We start from the raw sequence: 10269 nt of genomic DNA on the forward strand, positions 1-10269 counted from the left end.
ATTCTATTAATTGCATGCCCCAACTTGGGTTTTACCTATCAGGACTATAATGCTCTCTCTAGTGCTTTGGGCTACCTTAATAGAATAAGTATAAGTGCCAAAAATGGCACATACTTTGTCATTTTCTGTTCCTTCTTTATAGGATCCAGTTCATGCACCACCATATCTTTAAAAGTTTGATTTTGAGAAATGTTTATTGAATCCAATGAACAAATCAATCCCATTGTAGGTAGTCTAAAGCTTCACAGTATATTCATCTATTATTTTTATTTCTTATGAGGATCGATTTGCAGCTCCATCACAGCCACCACAAGCCATAATGCCTATTCAAACACCTCAACCCAATGCTGAGCAAATGGCAAAGCAACCTAGGATTTACATTGCACAAAATGTGTCATTACGTCCACTAGTTTTGGGACCTCAACCTCCACCCCCAAGAATCACCCCATTAAACCAAATAGGTTTTGAGGACTCTTTTGAGTGTCCAAAATATGAGATTGACTTGGATAGTTCATCACATGTCGCTGAGGACTTCATAGATCTTTATTAGGACTACTATGTAGTCGATGCAAGAGGCAGAGTCAAACTAGTATACCAACTTGGATAGTTCATCACATGTCGCTGAGGACTCCATAGATCTTTATTAGGACTACTATGTAGTCGATGCAAGAGGTAGAGTCAAACTAGTATACCAACTAGCCGAGGAAGAGGTCAAGACATCAACAACTCTAATGTCAAGAGAATGCCTCTTCAATGCTATCATTGTCAAGGACCACACTGTGTCTCTGAAAGTGTCCCATTAAAAACCAACCAATCACCCAAGTTGCATCTTCTAGCATGCCACCTGTAACCTGTAAGTGTTGTGGCATAGATCATTGGATTAAAGATTTCCCAATGAAAGTGGTAGTTGCAAATCAGCAAAATGGTCCTATGATCACATCTCCTCTCAACATGATTAGAGTGGGTGGTCAAACTCAGAGATCAATTTTGAGAAACCCTAACCCACCTGTGGATGCAATAATGAGACTCATGGCTCAAACTTGTTGTAAAAAAGAAAATAGAAAACCAAGCTACTTCAGTATAGTAGTATCCAAAAAGAAGAGGGGCCATAAAAGAAAGAAATCTGTAAAAGGAGGCAAAACTAGGAAAACTAAATGAGTGAACCTGGGAATACTTGATGACCAGTCTACATGAATGATATTGATGAGAATTCCAATTGAGTGGACACATAGGCTGGTTCTAAGAAAACCAGAGACACTCAAACAAAAACCAAGGAGACCAAAAAGGAAAGGATACAAGCCTTCAAGAAACTAAGCAAAGAGAAACTTGGTTCATACCCGAACCGGTAAGAGAATTGGAACAACTTCAAGGATATGGTCACACATACTCTGGAGGAGTTAGAACCAAGAAAAAGAAAAAGTAAGCATCTCTGACACTTCATCCAAACAAAGTAAATCCTGTCATAACCTATAAACCATTGGCTATACCTGCTAGTGACATCCTTGAGGTCAGTGTGAGAACTCATCTATCCCAAAGCATGGATTTTGAACTCTTTAGGATAATGTTTGAGTATGAGAACCCTGAACCCATTTAAGAGGTGGAAATTCCAATCTCATTAGCATCCTCATATGGTAGAGAGGTGACGGGTACACCATTGAACATCTCATATGGTAGAGAGGTGACGGGTACACACCGCTTAGTGCATCCACAGACCTTTAAAGATATGATGGATACCACCTTCTAGACAAGCTACAAAGCTTTCTATAGATCCCCCTAGTACCCCAAATCGTGGCATGATTTTGTCCACACATACTCCCTCTACTAACCACCACTAAGCTTTCTTGCCAGTTCTGAGGATGAACCTGAATCAGGGACAGGGTATGTTAACCACAATGGTTAACATTGATTAAATCATAGTTACACTTCCATGTTATTCAATTTTATATAAAATCGTGCTAAGCGATTCATGTAAAAAGATATGGGATGACCAAACTTATGACATGTGTAATGGCGGCCATGAGTAACAAAGCCCAGGTGTATATAGAGCTAGAGAAGTAATTTCAAGCCCCAGTTGCCACCATTGCAAAAAGAGAGCTCATATATATAAGTGACTTATGAAATATGAAAAGGAACAATTCCATTATCACAATTGAGTCTTCTTCTTCTTCCCTCTTGCTTTGGCTATGGTGGTAAGCTTGTGTGTTGATGCATGCTTACTTGCTTGATTCAAGTGAGTGTATAGGTGATTATTCCTTTATTCCCTCTTCTTCTTGGTCTCTCTCCCTCCCTCACTCTTACACAAATCTAGGCATTGATATAGGAGTTGAGCTCTCTAGAGCTCCTTCTCTCATTGCTCTCTACCTAGCTCAAGTAAATCTCCACTTGAGTGACATAAGTGGTGGTGGAGTGAGCCCCTAGCAGCTTTACATCGAGGAATTTAGGGTTAGTTAAGTGCATGTTCTAGAACCAACCCTTGCATCTCCTTTCTTCTCTTCTCTTCTTCCTCTCTCATTATGCAAGGATAATGCTCATTTATGTGAATAGCCATCTTGACAACAATGCTCATTTATGTGAATAGCCATCTTGACAACAATGCTAGACACTTCAAGACGAGGTTTACCCATATTTTCCCAACACTTTTTGGTGATTATCACAATTGAGCCTTCTTCTTCTTCCCTCTTACTCTAGCTATGTTGGTAAGCTTATGTGTTGATGCATGCTTACTTGCTTGATTGTGAGTGTATAGGTGATTATTTCTTTCTTCCCTCTTCTTCTTGGTCTCTCTCCCTCCCTCACTCTTACACAAATCTAGGCATTGAGATAGGAGTTGAGCACTCTAGAGCTCCTTCTCTTATTGCTCTCTACCTAGCTCAAGTAAATCTCCACTTGAGTGACACAAGTGGTGGTGGAGTGAGCTCCTAGTAGCTTCACATCGAGGAATTAACCCATTTAGAGTTAGTTAAGTGCATGTTCTAGAACCAACCCTTGCATCTCCTTTCTACTCTTCTCTTTCTCTCTCATGCAAGGATAATGCTCATTTAGGTGAATAGCCATCTTGACAACAATGCTAGACACTTCAAGACGAGGTTTACCCATATTTTCCCAACACTTTTTGGTGATTAAACTCACTCTCGCACCACCATCTAGGACTCCCATTACTGTGATTCCCTTGTAGTGATGGAGAGGATTGCATTAGTCTTATCACTCTCAAAGTATTATCCGAGTTTGCTCAATGGTATTTTGACCATAGACTTGATGTTGTCCTCATCCACTTGAGGCGCTGGTGTAGTCTCATAGAAAGGATTTCATTAACACATGTTTGCAAAGGGTGGTAGCCCAACGTTAAGTTTCCCATTAAGCAGAGATTTCAATGCAACAAAGAGTTTAGGGTCTCCACACAAATGTGCAGTGATTGTGGCCTCACTTTTTAAAGTCATAAAAACCATCAACTTTGAGATGATAATTTTTTCATCCCTTTCATCTTCCCTCTTTATACGTCTTGTTGAAAACCAATTAAATGAATACAGTCCAGTAGCTTATCTATGAGTTTGGAGCTTCATGCCCCATGGAGTTGGGCTATGTGGTTTCTAATGGTGTTACTCCCATGCCTACCTACTAGCCTTGAGGCTACATGCTTGTGGTGGCTAAGGACATATTCGGTGAACACCTAGGTTGAAAGTAGTCCCTCGATCTGATTCTCTACCTTTCTCTACCTACATTCCAAACAGAGAGAGTAACTCGAAGTTGGTGCCATGGTGAAGAAGCTTCTAAAATGGTCTCCTTTAGGAGGTGGTATACTCATGCTTACACTATGTGTGCTTGTAAACTGGTTTGGGGGTTGCTTGCCCCTAATGGTGCTACAAAAAATAGACATGTCAAGATTGCCACAAAAGAACTAATGGGACTACTAGGACCATTCCTAATGTGGGGTCGATGCCACGGGTTTAAAAAAGTGTGGCATCCGACATGGTTTGAAATGGAGTAAACCTTGATGGTTGTGGCTCTCACTCCCTCATTGGAGTTTGCCCAAAGATAGGGCAGTTGAATGCCGTTTATGACATTGTTCACTAAACTTGATGGCCAAGTTGCGACTTGGAGGACCATGGCGTCTCTTCTTTCTAGGGCTTCCATGGTTCCTCCACCCACATCTATTTATTTGGCTCATTTCTTCCCCAAAGCTCCTTGCTTGAGGTAGAGTTAAAGGAGTTTTACATTCTTAATAAGAAAGCACTATATTGAGTGTTGGTCATTAAATGGGACCAAAGGCTGGGTGTGTTTAAGCAAGTATGGTTTGATGCGCTATTATCAACTAGATTATTGTTTCCAATAATTAGTATGGACCAAGCTTATATCAAAGGGCTTCTTTTAGGTGAGTTGATCCCCTTAATTCTTTTAGACACATATATTCTACCCAAGTTATGAAAAATGATTTTTTAATTTTTTTTTGGGCTTTTTTGAACTCCCTTGCTCACATTTAGTGGCTTGTGGCTTATGTTTAGTTTAGCTCATTATTAACCCATTTTATGGTTTAACAAGGTTTGCCACACCCAATTATATGCCAAAGCATGAGTAATCTACATCAAATGTCGAGGATGCACACACCAAACTCATGTACAAACAAGCCATGAAGTAATGGTGTCTAAATATCAAACTTAGACATACGCTTGTAAAGGTCCAATGGATAATTAATGGCACTCCCCACTCTAAGACCATATGGTAGTGAGCTAGGATGTGCTCCCTAGTGTTGTAATGTATCAATGTATTATGAGATAAAGCAATGTATAAGCATTAGGCTAAATAGAAGATTTGGGCACTTGTCAGACTATAGTTTAAGTGTGTGAAAACACTTATGGCCATGTATATAAGGCAATTTCTCTCATAATGCAAGAACACCCTCCCATTGTGTAATTGATCTTTCCCTCTTGCTAAAAATATCTCTAATCTTCTCTCATAATGCATGCTCGTGAATGTGTGTGAGTGATTTGAGGTGAGAGGAGGGAGTAGTGCCTATAGTGCAACGCGATAGTATAATATTTAACGTTTGTTGGTAAGCTATCCATGGTGGTGTTAAGCTTGGAGACTCAAGGGTTACAAGCTCGTCCATCAAAAAGATCTCCATGACACATTGAGGTGAGTAAAGATGAGTAGTTCCCTTGAAGCTATCTTTTAGCCTTAACATTTTTTGGCACTACACTACAGGGGAGAGCAATCCCTTAGCTTTATCATTTGTTTTTCTCTATTTTATGGTTTACCCATTGCTCACATTCTTGAATAGTGGAGTGCCATGAACGAGAGTGGGATTTAATGGAGATTTGTGTGAAAATGGTGTGAATTTTGCTTTCTTTTTATTCTCTTTTATGTGTTAACATAAAAGAGATACTTAAAGCTTTATGTGTTAACATAAAGCTTAGATACTTAAGTTTTGCATGTTAACTAGATTTTTGTTATAGTTGTTTGCATTAACATGTTAGCATTCCTACTAGTAGCTTAATCTCAACAAAAAATTTCATTAAAAACAAAACAAAACTCTTGATTTTTGCTAATTTTCACTAATATACTAGTTTTTGATTAGTGAAGTCAAGAGACAAAATTTATAAAAAATTAGACTTTAGAGGGTAGATTGGGCTCCATTAAATACACATTCATGATCTTCATGCTTATGAGACATGTATTGGACAATTTGGTTAAGCAAAAACATCAAAAACTTTCCTTTTTAAAAAAATTTTATTTTTGCAAAATCATGTTTTTGGGTAAAACTTGGATAAACACGATCGTGATCACGCTTGTGATTATCTTCCCGAGATTCTTGCCATGATTTTCAAGATTACAAGGCCAAAAATGGCAAATCTTATCTTATTCATGACGTATGACCAAAATCACAGTGTACGAGCAAACAACGGCGTACAACCAAAATCACGGTGTACAAGAAAATCACGACGTACGACTAAAATCATTGCGTATGAGTGACTTGGTTCTATAGCCACAATAAAAATCAATGTGATTTTATAGTCATGCGTACATATAAATCACGGTGTGTACAAATGAATGATGGTGTGTAAGTAAATCACGACATACTAACAAATCACGGTGTGTACAAGTGACGTGAAATCACGGTGTGTACAAGCGACGTGAAATTATGGTGTGTACAAGTGACATGACAAAAATATGTGTGATTCTCAATCATCACGACATCGTACGAACAAATCACGATGTATGCGCGACATGATTCTACAGTCACATGGTGTAACAGACAAATCACAATGTACGAGTGATGTGATTCTATAATCATGGCATATGGACAAATCATGGTGTACGAGTGGCAAAATTTTGTAATCACGGTGTATGAGCGATGTGATTTTGTATACGACCAAAATCATGGTGTATGATCAAACCTACAGAATCACAGCTATAAAACTCAAACCTGCAAAATCACAGTGCAAGAACAAAGTCAAAAGAAGGTAGATAAAATAGCAAAAGGAAATGGGGAGAAGCTTTTGAGAAGCGAGGAGCTTGCACTTTGGCTTAAGAATCCCAATCTATTTGAAAGCTTCTAGAGGCCCTATTTTGCACCAGAAGTTTAGTTTTTCTTATCTAGGGGTCCAAATTGACCCCTCAACAAGCGCTACACTTCTAAATTACTTGCACCAAAAACTGAAAATCTTGTAATTGCATTTTCTATGAAATATTAATGTAAGTTTAAGTTTAAACTTTGTCACCCGAAGGTATCTCAAAGTGTTACCTACAAAGTGGTAAACATACTCCATAGACTCAAAAAGATAAATTCTTGATAAATACTAAACTTATTACATCATAAATATCTATTGATTGGATGATTATAAAATTGGGGTACAAAATGGCATTAACATTAGCGAGAGTCTCCCCTTAAAGATGTTTCTACTTATGGCAATTACTGTAATATTTACCTTTTTACATTTTGTTTGAGCGTGATTTTTAAAACTTTATTAATTAATGATTAAGTTGTTGGATTATTTATATGATAACTTTTGATGTATGTTAAATCATTTTCAATTAGATCTCTATATGGTAGTTCTTGTGACTTTGTTACTTAAAAATCTGAGCCTTTTCTTGTATAATGCAAATGACAAGAATATAGCGCAAAGTTTGTTGACCCTTAATTGTCTTTACATACACATACATGTATAGAGAAGCATGGTCGCACATGCATGCACACATAAAAATAAAGAAAGAAAGAAAGAAAGTTGTATTTAAGTTTATAAAAGGCTAAAATGACCTATGAGACCACATACATAGCATAAAGACCATGCTAGGATTAAGCTAAAAATGTGGTTAAGCAACCAAAAAAACTAAAAACTTCAAGAAACATCCTACTTATGATAAACTAATAGCTTTGTGAGACCATACATCAAGCACATTCATCCTCGTAAAAGATTATCTAGTTGTGGTTTAGACTTATAAAAATCTAGAATGAGAGCTCTACTCACATGAGAGACTTCCCATGCTTTCAAGTTGTTTTGAATTTGGCTAATTTTTCATTCTTATATTTGATTTATGTTAGGGTTATAACTCATCATATTCTTGTGCGTTTAAGTTTATTTGATTGTTTTAGAGCCTTAATCTTATCAAATTTGGTATGACTTAACCTTGTTATGAAAATTTGACAAATACTAGCTCCCATTTGGTCACTTGCATGGCTTCACATCATTGATCATTTAAGTATACCTTCTACTCATCTCTATCCATATACCATTCTTTAGATAAACTACCCACATGTAATCTATAGGGGGCCTCAATTACCTCAATTCCTTTTCCTCAAATTTGGTTGTGAGTTTTGATTTGTTATATTCTTTCAAATCCTCATTGGACCACCATCTTGATAATGCTAATGGTCTAGCAAGTCTTTCTTTATTTCTTCTTTCACCTTTGTACAGAGTCCTCTTTTGTGTGTGCGTGTGTGCGTGTGCATGAGAGAGAGAGAGAGAGAGAGAGAGAGAGAGAGAGAGAGAGAGAGAGAGAGAGAGAGAGAGAGAGAGAGATTCGGTATAATGAAGAAGAGGTGGATTCCTCTTGAATTAAATTTGTTTGAAATAGGGATGCTTGACATTTAGCATCCTTGTTATGAGGGATTTACAGTTTTTCCATTTGGAAGCCTATGACAAATGGGAAGAAACTAGTTACATGCATGGCAAATGCCTTCTTTACATTTTCACCAAATATTCATAACATTTCTTATGGCCAAGCATTGAGGTGATTCCAACAAGCAATATTTATAAGTAAAATCCTTACAAATTATTTTACATGGGGTTAATTTGAACTTTAGAGCTGTATCTTCTCATTTTATAGTATTTAAATAATCCACTATCTATTTTTACTATTTTAAAAATACCCAAGATAGGATGTGAAATGATACTTGAATGGATGGAGCTAAATGATTTAAATGGAAGTTATTTTAATACTTTTCTTTAAAAAATAATTTGAAATAATATATAGTCATCTTATAGGGTTAAGTGTCTTTTATGTTGGGATTTGTAGATCTATACTCGTTAAGCATAGTCAAAATGTTTTTGAAAGTAGTAAACCTATGTAGACTATTTCATGAACTAAAATAACAGTCATCTTATAGGGTTAAGGGTCATTGATGTTGGGATTTGTAGACCTATACTCGTTAAGCATAGTCAAAATGTTCTTGAAAGTAGTAAATCTATGTAGGCTATTTCATGAACTAAAATAATAGATATTGATTTAATTTAGCCAATATAACTATCAATAATTTCTCATTAAGATGGGATTTTCTTTATGTGAAACCATACAAGGAACAAATATGCACACACATGCTTACATGCACGTGCACATGCATAGAGAGAGAGAGAGAGAGAGAGAGAGAGAGAGAGAGAGAGAGAGAGAGAGAGAGAGAGAGAGAGAGAGAGAGAGAGAGAGAGAGTATGCACCATCATGCCATACGCTACTAATATCCACCATAATAGCAAAGCAGATTTTTGTGAAATATACCAAGGAGTGATCATTATCATGCATGCAAGTAAGGACCTAGTGTAACCATAATAGTAGTTCATTACGCAAGATGACTCCATGGGAGGTGGATATTATCATGCATGTAAGTAAGGACTTAGTGCAACCGTGATATTAGTCCATTAGATAAGATAACTCCACGGGAGGTGGACAAAAGGGTGACTAGGTTTCTCTGAACCAAAGCCAACATTGAGAAAAATTTCAAGGCTCACTTGAGCTATCAGTTAGTTGGAAACACTCTCAACCAAATGTCAAAATAATACAATTCAAGCACTCAAGTAACATCCACCTTAACATAGTGACAAACTACAAAAAATGTAATCTTTCTTTACATCTTCAGTAATCAAATGGTTAATGTCATGATGATTAATATGTTATATTATAAAAACATCGCAACTATTTTAAAAAGTCTTTTAACACCTATAGAATAGAGCTAAGGTAAGAAACAAATATGTCATTTTTATGACATAAGAGGAGAGACAATTGATGATTAAGAGGTCTATGACAAATTATAGGCTTACACTTAATTGTGCTTTCCAACATTTATTTTTCATAAAAATCGTGTTCTTGTTTTAAGGCTATCATTGCCTACAAGTGTATTGTTATGTTGAAAATTGTGTCCCACTCCACAATATTATGTAAATAAAAATTAAGTTCATTTTGTTTTCAAATTTGTGTATTTTCACATGGTACAAATCTAAGTTCAAAAGTTTGGTTTCATATAATAGACAAACATATGTATGATATGTATGCACAAATCTAAGTTCAAAAGTTTGTTTACATATAATAGACATTTGTATGCATGTATATGTATCATATTGCTTACACATGCATGCACACAAATATCAAAAACTTAAATGTTTTATTTAGAAGTGGACCCTCTTGGGTCCTCACCTTCGTTTATATTTAAGATAATGATAGATACCAAGACATATTGATTGAAAATGAGAATTTTAAAAAAAGTGTTCTTGAAAAGGGATTCTTGATGCGTTAAAAAAATGGCTTCAATTCATGCATTTTAAAGGCAACAATTATTAAGAACGCTCTTAACAATGACACATGTTGTTTGTCTCTACCTTTGGAATCAATGGATATGAAAAAACATGATACCTTGTGTATTTTAAAACTATTCAAGCTCTGATCCATATTTGACTTACATGTTCTACGTTTTAAACTTAACGTTTCAACAAAACTAAAGTGTTAATATAAGAACATGGACTAAATATCTAAGAGTATAAAAGGTAAAGATTTACATCATAACTT

This window comes from Cibotium barometz, chromosome 59, assembly GCF_041138505.1.
Source record: "Cibotium barometz isolate CiBa-2024 chromosome 59, ASM4113850v1, whole genome shotgun sequence".
Lineage (NCBI taxonomy): Eukaryota > Viridiplantae > Streptophyta > Polypodiopsida > Cyatheales > Cibotiaceae > Cibotium > Cibotium barometz.